At 45.2% G+C, this 7565-nt stretch overlaps 1 pseudogene; it reads left to right on the top strand.

The window, feature by feature from the left end:
* The first annotated feature begins 862 nt into the window (after nucleotides 1-862).
* LOC142436560 (cyclin-dependent kinase 4-like) lies at nucleotides 863-1494 on the top strand (annotated as a pseudogene).
* Nucleotides 1495-7565: the final 6071 nt, after the last annotated feature.

Genomic DNA, 7565 nt, shown 5'->3' on the forward strand with positions numbered 1-7565 from the left:
TTTATCAAGGGATCATGAGGGTGGGGTTGGTGAAGAGGAGTCCATACCAAGGGTTCAATAGAAAGTGAATGTTTAGAAAATAATGATGAAAACATATATACAAATATACTTTATATAATTGATGTATGGATTGTTATAAGAGTTGTAAGAGCCCCCCGATAGAATGATCTTTCAATTTAAAATGTTTTAATTAAAACTTTAATATGGAGCAAGTTACAAGGTAAATTTAAGGGGAGTGGCAAATGAAGAGTTCTATTTTGTACATGGTAAGTTTCAATATATGAAACATCAAATTCGAGTTGCCAAATGAAGAAATCGATGTCTGGCATTTGTCCAAGGGCTTACCATGGATAAATGTGGCCATCTCTGTGCATAGATATTAAAGTCAAGACAATGGATAGGATTACTCCTAAGATGTCTAGATGGAGAAAGTAGCCACAGGTAGAGTGCGAGAGCACCCCAAGATTGGGGAAATCTCAGAGGGCATGAGCTATCAAAGAAGTTCATGAAAAGCAGATGAGGGAGTAGGCAGAATATTAAGAACTTGTTATGAAAAAGCAAGGAAAGAAAGTACTGCAAGAAGGAGGAATTAATCAACTGAATACAACTCCCCTTGATGTGATTGAACGATTGAACTGTTCGATTGTATGATATGAGAATTGTGTGCCAATAAAAGTGTTGGGCGCGTGGGAGACTCCTAAGAGGTAAACTGAGATGGAAACAGAGATGTAACCACTGCTTTTTGTGACTTGAGCGGTCGTTTGTGTCAAAGGATTGCTGAGAAGAAAGGCCTGAATGAACAGAACAGAAAGGGATGCACAACTCAGGAGGTAGCTTTGCTTAAGAATAGGCCCCTCACCAGGTTTGCCCTCGGAGAACTTCGAGGGTCTGATGGGGCAGTTTCTCAGAGGCCTTGATGTCCTGCGTGCCAATTGCAACCTGAGGCCGGAGAACATTCTGGTGACAAGTAATGGGACGGTCAAGCCGGCTGCCTTTGGCGTGACCAGAATCTCCAGCTCCCAGATGGCCCTTACACCTGTGGCTGTTACACTCTGGTGCAGGGCTCCCAAAGTCCCTCCGCAAGCTGCATAAGCAACTCCGGTGGCCACAAGCAGTGCTGGCTGATCTCTGCAGAGATGGTTTGTCGGAAGCCTCTCTTCTGTGCACTCTGAAGCTGACCAGCTAGGCAACAATTTTTATCTGTTCGGCTTGCCCCCAGAGGAAGCCTGGCCCGAGACGTATCTCTGCCCCGGGAGCCTTTTCCCCCAAAGGGCCCTGCCCAGAGGAGTCAGTGGTCCCCGAGGTGGAGAGTTCGGAGCACAGCTGCTGCTGGAAATGCTGGTTTTTAACCCACAAAAACGAATCTCTGTCTTCCGGGCCCTGAAGGACCCTTATCTAGATAAGGGAGAAGGATTAGGCATTGGAGTGGCTGGACCGGGACGAAGACCCAGAGATGGAAGAGAACCTACCAATTCCCTTCCTCTGGACACTTGAGTGGAGAGGACCGCGCCCCCTCCTCACTGAGGAGGCATGCTGTGCCTTAGCCTCTGCGCTCATCTCTGTGGCTTGTAGCTACCCCTCCCCTCAGCTTTTGACAGAGAATATTTTCCTGCCTTAATGATACACCTCTTCCCCTCCTTTAGAGACATATTCTCCTTTCTACCTCCTCCCCCAATTTTCCTACCCCAGGGGCTCTGCACTGTCTTCCCTTCGCACCTACTTTGATACAGGAAAAAAGCAAACAAACAGGGAAGTATGGTCTCTTAAAAATGAGGGGGGGTATGGGGGGGAGAATAGGGCTCCAGCTCCAGCTGTGATTGGAGAGGCAAGGACTGATGAAGAGAGAGTTCTGGTCACGGTTCAAAGAGAGTTAAATTGAAGATGTTGATTCCGTGCATAGTAATTATTTGGGAGCCATTTATTTAGAACGGAAGTAGCATATTCAGAACTGCGTGTTGAACTGGTTCTGGTAGAAACGAGCCTGGAGACGGCAAGCGTGCGCGCAAGAGAGGCAGTTGCCCCAAGCCCTGGCACACTCACGGAGTTCTGGCCGTTGTCAGTGAGCCATTTCTGTGAACGCAGTCTCGCCTTTGCCAAGTAGAACTCTGCAGACCTTGCAGAAGCAAAATGCCAGGCCTTTTCCTCTCCAGATGTATTCCAACCACTGCCCTTTGTTTTGTGGCCAAGCACAGGACCATTTGTGCCACCAAGAAATGGGATATTTCTAGGACAGTTTACTTTTAAAAGAAATTCACGTTCTCCGTCATGAGTAGGGACAGAGAAGCAAAAGGACTAGTTCAGGAACCGGGAACTGGAAGCGATGTTTGTACCTCATTGCATGGATAATTTTGTTCAGCGGGATCAGGACAAAGCTCTTCCTTACGATACGGCATTTAATGATGTCCTAAACGCCAACTTTTCCAAAATACTGCACCATGCCATCCCCTCTGAGATGACCCCCTACTCCCCTGGGTGCTCTCCCTCACTATTTCCTGGTGGAAATTTGGTAATCGCTCGCATAGTTCTATGACCCTAATTACACAAATGATGGGAAGTAGCTGGGATATAAGCAAAGGCTATAGAAAAGTTAATTCGTTGTCAATATTTTCAAAAGCAGAAACGTGTGGCTCCCGTGGGGCTGAGTGACTGCGTGGCAGCAAGTGGGCTGTCGGAAGGCACCCCCTCGTTCATGCCATGACATTCCCTTCTCTGATCCACATAGAGAGTGGGTATGAGTCAGAATTGACTCGATGGCCATGAGTTTGGTTTGAGACTTTAAATTTTCCTTATAAACTTTGATGTACTCTCTATTATAATCCACGTGTCTCCGAATTCTCTATCACTGGAGATGGTCCACAGAATTGGTGGGCTAGAAATTTAACAGAATTGGGTTTAACTGGGGGCAAATCGAACTTCAAAGTCTTAGGCTAAAATATTGACCGTTCTCTCCCTTTCTTTAGCCTTCATTCTTTTGATCATTTTCTGCTCTCTAAAGTTGTTTTCTAAAAACACTCATTGTAAGAGCTTGCTGCTGGATTTGGATTTCACAGACTCTTTCGATTGTTGTTTATAGCTGTGTCTTTTGCTTTTTTTTGCGTTATTTCTGTGTCACTGACTAAAATCTCCTAACCTGCTTTATGAGACCCTTCATGATGCATCTGCTGCCTACTGCTTCAGCTTCACCACTTTCCATTACTCTCTACTTTCCTTCCCACACTGACTCCCTCCACTTTCCCACCCGCAATACATCATGCAGAGAGAGAGAGATCAATTCCAGAAACAATAAATTATTGCAACTGATAGCAGATTACTACATAACCTACATTTCCCTACATTCTGGTAGGGAAATTTTTTATTGCCGTCCTATTAAAAACTCCCTGCTAAAATTAATTTTTCTTTTAAACAAACAAAGAAGCAAAAACTAAGTAACAAATTGTTATGGAGCTGATTATAGTTCATCGGTATCCTGCAGAAAGTTGATGAAACTATAAAGCTTTAGAGGAGCAGACAGCCTCATCTTTCTCCTGTGGGGCAGCTGGTGAGTTAGAACTGCCTACTTTGGGGTTAGTAGCTCAAAACCTCACTCATGGCACTGCAGGGGCTCCTGCTCATCAGCATCTGTACATGCAGTCCCTAGAACACTGGATTATAAACTCAGATGCAATCTACTCTTGTCTCATAACAACCCTATATGGGATTTCTGTACGTCTTTATAAAAGCAGGGAACCTCATTCCCCGCCCCCCTCCCCAGTAGCTCATAAGTCTGAATTGCCAACCTTGCAGTTATAGCTACACGATGTCTAACCACAGCACCACCAGCCCTCTTCTTATGTGGGTATACAACAAAAGACATTGCTGTGTAGGAACGTCTTTATCTTTCTGTCTTCACTGGATAACCAGAACCTTGCAAGCAGCACAAGCAACACAAGTGGCTAAATTAAATAATATCTAAAGTTTAATCCAGGTTGATGGTTTTCACAACTGCATCTCTCCACTGTTGTACATTATACATTACTGCACATTAACTACACAACTTGGACCCTGAAAATTACGGCTCCATTTCATGTCTTTTGATTTTCTGCACTGCTTCGTCTCAAGTCAAAAGTAAATTTTCTAATTATCTCTCTCCCCACCCCCACCCCAGTAGGCACTATCCCCATTTCTGCTCTGGAAATACATTTTCTGATTCCACAATGTGATATAAACTATGATCACAAATGATACTTTTGTAGGAAGCATCATTCAAAAGGAGACTACCGTTTTCTCAGGCAGCACACCTGGATGCTAACACGCCTCTCCTGGGCCCTTACTAAATGGAGCCCGCTCGTGACAGAGTTCAAAGTCCTCAAACACCGAGCTTCCAATGAGTTGTAGACAATCTTCCCTCCTCACAGTCTCCCCCCACCCCTATCTTCTCTCTCCTTGACACACACAAGTCCACAAGCAATTCTTATTACACAAACTTGGTCGGACATCAATTATAAGAGATGTCAGATTAATGGATTGGGGGTGACACTGTTCCTTTTCCATCCAAGGAACATAGTCAATAGGACATAAATCTCCATCCATCAATGTGCTAGCAAGCAGAGGTTTCTCGGGTCACCTAGGAATACCTTGGAACGCTGTGAGATTATTCAGTGGCACCCTTTATTCGCTTGAGACACAAACGCTACTCTACACTCAAAGCAAAACAAAAAGTCCAGACATGAACAGAACTAAGGAGCTCAAGTTTAATTTCACCACAATTGACCAAATTTAGAGCAACAGAAAAGAAATCTCAAACAAGCCAGTCCTGTAGAATTTAAATTTATCCTGGGCTCTGAACTCTTAAGTCGTGTGAGCTCCCTAATCAGAATGCACCGGTGTGCAGAGACCAGACGAATCCTCACATAATCCAAGAAATAAACGGCAAACCCCTAATTCGCTGAATGAATCATAAACATAGTAATTTAATCAAATTACCTGCCTCTTGAAGGCTTATCTTCATTCCTGGAGTGGAATGCTAGTATGCTATGTCTTTATCGTCCTGAAAAAGAAAAGAGAAAAAAATGAAAAAAAAAAAAAGAAAAAAGAAGAAGAATACAGCTGTCCTCCAGTTCCTAAATACTTCCTCCCCACCCCCACCCCTCCACTACCATGAACCAATTCTACCTTGCAAGTCTGGATAAAGCAGCGGTTGTACACTGGTGCAGATAGGAGCTGGAGGCACAGGGAATCCAGGGTGGATGATACCTTCAGGACCAGGGGTGTGAGGGGCGATACTGGGTGGGGGGGGGATAAGAGGGTGAGTGGGTTGGAAAAGCTGAACCAATTACAAGTATCTACATGTGACCTCCTCCCTGGGGGACAGACAACAGAAAAGGGGGTGAAAGGAGACACTGGATAGGGCGAGATATGAGAAAATAATAATTTATAAATTATCAAGGGCTCATGAGGGAGAGGGGAGCAGGGAGGGAGGGGGAAAAAGAGGACTTGATGCAAAGGGCTTAAGTGGAAAGCAAATGCTTTGAAAATGATTAGGGCAAAGAATGTACAGATGTGCTTTATACAATTGATGTATGTATATGTATGGATTGTGATCAAGAGTTGTATGAGCCCCTAATAAAATATTTAAAAAAAAAAAGCCATTTTTATCATGTCACTGCTTAAACCAGAGAAGTGGCTGCTTAATATCTGCAGGAGGTTGCAGGCACAAGCGTCCTTCCACATCTAAGGCCCTTCCACGATCGAAGTCCAATGGGCATCCATCTTCATCCTCCTTGTTCTATTTTCTTTGTTCCTCCAACACACTGTCACAACTTGTCACACCAGTTTCCAATCAGTTCCACCAGCCCAGTAGTCACCGTCCAGTCTGAGAATTCTTCTCCCGGTCCCTGACACTCTGTGAATCCCTCTTTCCTTTAATTTTCAAATGCACTTAGAAACATACAGAGAGCCAAGAGCAACTATTTACACACCATCCCATCTGTTTAGGGCTTTAAGTTGTTCATTTGTAGAACACAGAAACATCTCCCATGACCATCTTTGAACAGTCGTGTGCTGTGGCGGTTGCTGTTGTAGGTGCTGGGGAGCTGGTTCTGAGTCGTACGTGGAACCTGATGGTGCTCAGAAGTCCACAGAACGGGAGCCACCCTTGATAAGCATGGTAACAGCGTCTGAGACACTGCACACACGTCACCATAGGATATGTTAGGAAAACATAGGATCTAGATCAAGCTCTCCATTTGACAGAAGAGAATCACAGATATTAAGAACTTGCCTAAAATGAGAAATGGAGTCGAGAGAAAAAGACGTTTTTAACCAGAGGCCCTTGCTCGGAATCCAATATCCTCACACTATTCAAGTCAACATCAGGGGTTAGCCAACACACTGAACTGTGAATTGAAAATGAAAGCACATGTGATTATACAACCCTGTACCTGTAAGTTTTATTACTCAACAAATTTATCTTGTGTACTTGCTCTATACCAAGAACTATGCTAGGTGGTAGAGATTTAGAAAAGAATAAAAAATGGCTCCTGGAGCCCCGGTGGAGTTGTGATGATGCATTGGGCTGCTAACTCCAAGGTCAGCAGTTCAAAACTACCAGCTGCTTGATGAGAGAAAGATGAGGCTTTCTAGCGCTGTTGAGAGTTACAGCCTTAGATTCACAGGGGTAGTTCTCCTCTGTCCTGTGGGTCACTCTGAGGCAGCCTGGACGTGGTGCTAGGAAGAGTTTTGGTTTTGCTCTTGCGGAGCATATCCTTGGTTAGATATTGGAAATTAACATTTTTCAATTAAAATAAAAAGGAAGCAAGAAATTAATAACAAGAGGGAAGTTCGGGTTGAAATACAAAACTGAGAGGGGAATGATGACGATGCTAGGGAAGGAGGAGAAGGTCCCTGCAGTGATAGCCTTCCATCGGGGAGGCAGACGGCTTCTTAGGGACAAGTGGATCTTACACAGAAGAATGGAGAGTCCATACCGAATATTGGTGGATCAGGTAGGTAGATAGATATGGAGTTACTATGAATAAAATAGGAGTTAAATTTTGAAAGTTCATTATAGGCAAAGAGCCTAAGAAGAAAGCTGGTATGCAGATAAAAAAATCTTAGTGATGCACTAAATTAATGACAGTGCAAATGAAGTTTTATTAAACAAGCATTTAGTTTACTTCATGGGTAAACCTTACCACACGGATGTGTGTTTATGTATTTATATAGAAAATAGTTACCCAGCCCTTCGGTTTAGGGAGCCCCTGGCCTGGGGCGCCCCAGGCCTTAGGCTTTGGGAGCCCCAGGCAGGGGCGCCCCAGCCGTTAGGCTTTGGGAGCCCCAGGCCTGGGGCGTCCCAGCCCTTAGGATTTGGGAGCCCCAGGCCTGGGGCGTCCCAGCCCTTAGGATTTGGGAGCCCCAGGCCTGGGGCGTTCCAGCCCTTAGACTTTGGGAGCCCCAGGCCTGGTACGGCCCAGCCCTTAGGCTTAGGGAGCCCCTGGCCTGGGGCGCCCCAGCCCTTAGGCTTTGGGAGCCCCAGACCTGGGGCGCACCCGCCCTTAGGCTTTGTGAGCCCCAGGCCTGGGGTGCCC

The sequence above is a fragment of the Tenrec ecaudatus genome, unplaced genomic scaffold, assembly GCF_050624435.1.
Source record: "Tenrec ecaudatus isolate mTenEca1 unplaced genomic scaffold, mTenEca1.hap1 Scaffold_4112, whole genome shotgun sequence".
Classification (NCBI taxonomy): Eukaryota; Metazoa; Chordata; class Mammalia; order Afrosoricida; family Tenrecidae; genus Tenrec; species Tenrec ecaudatus.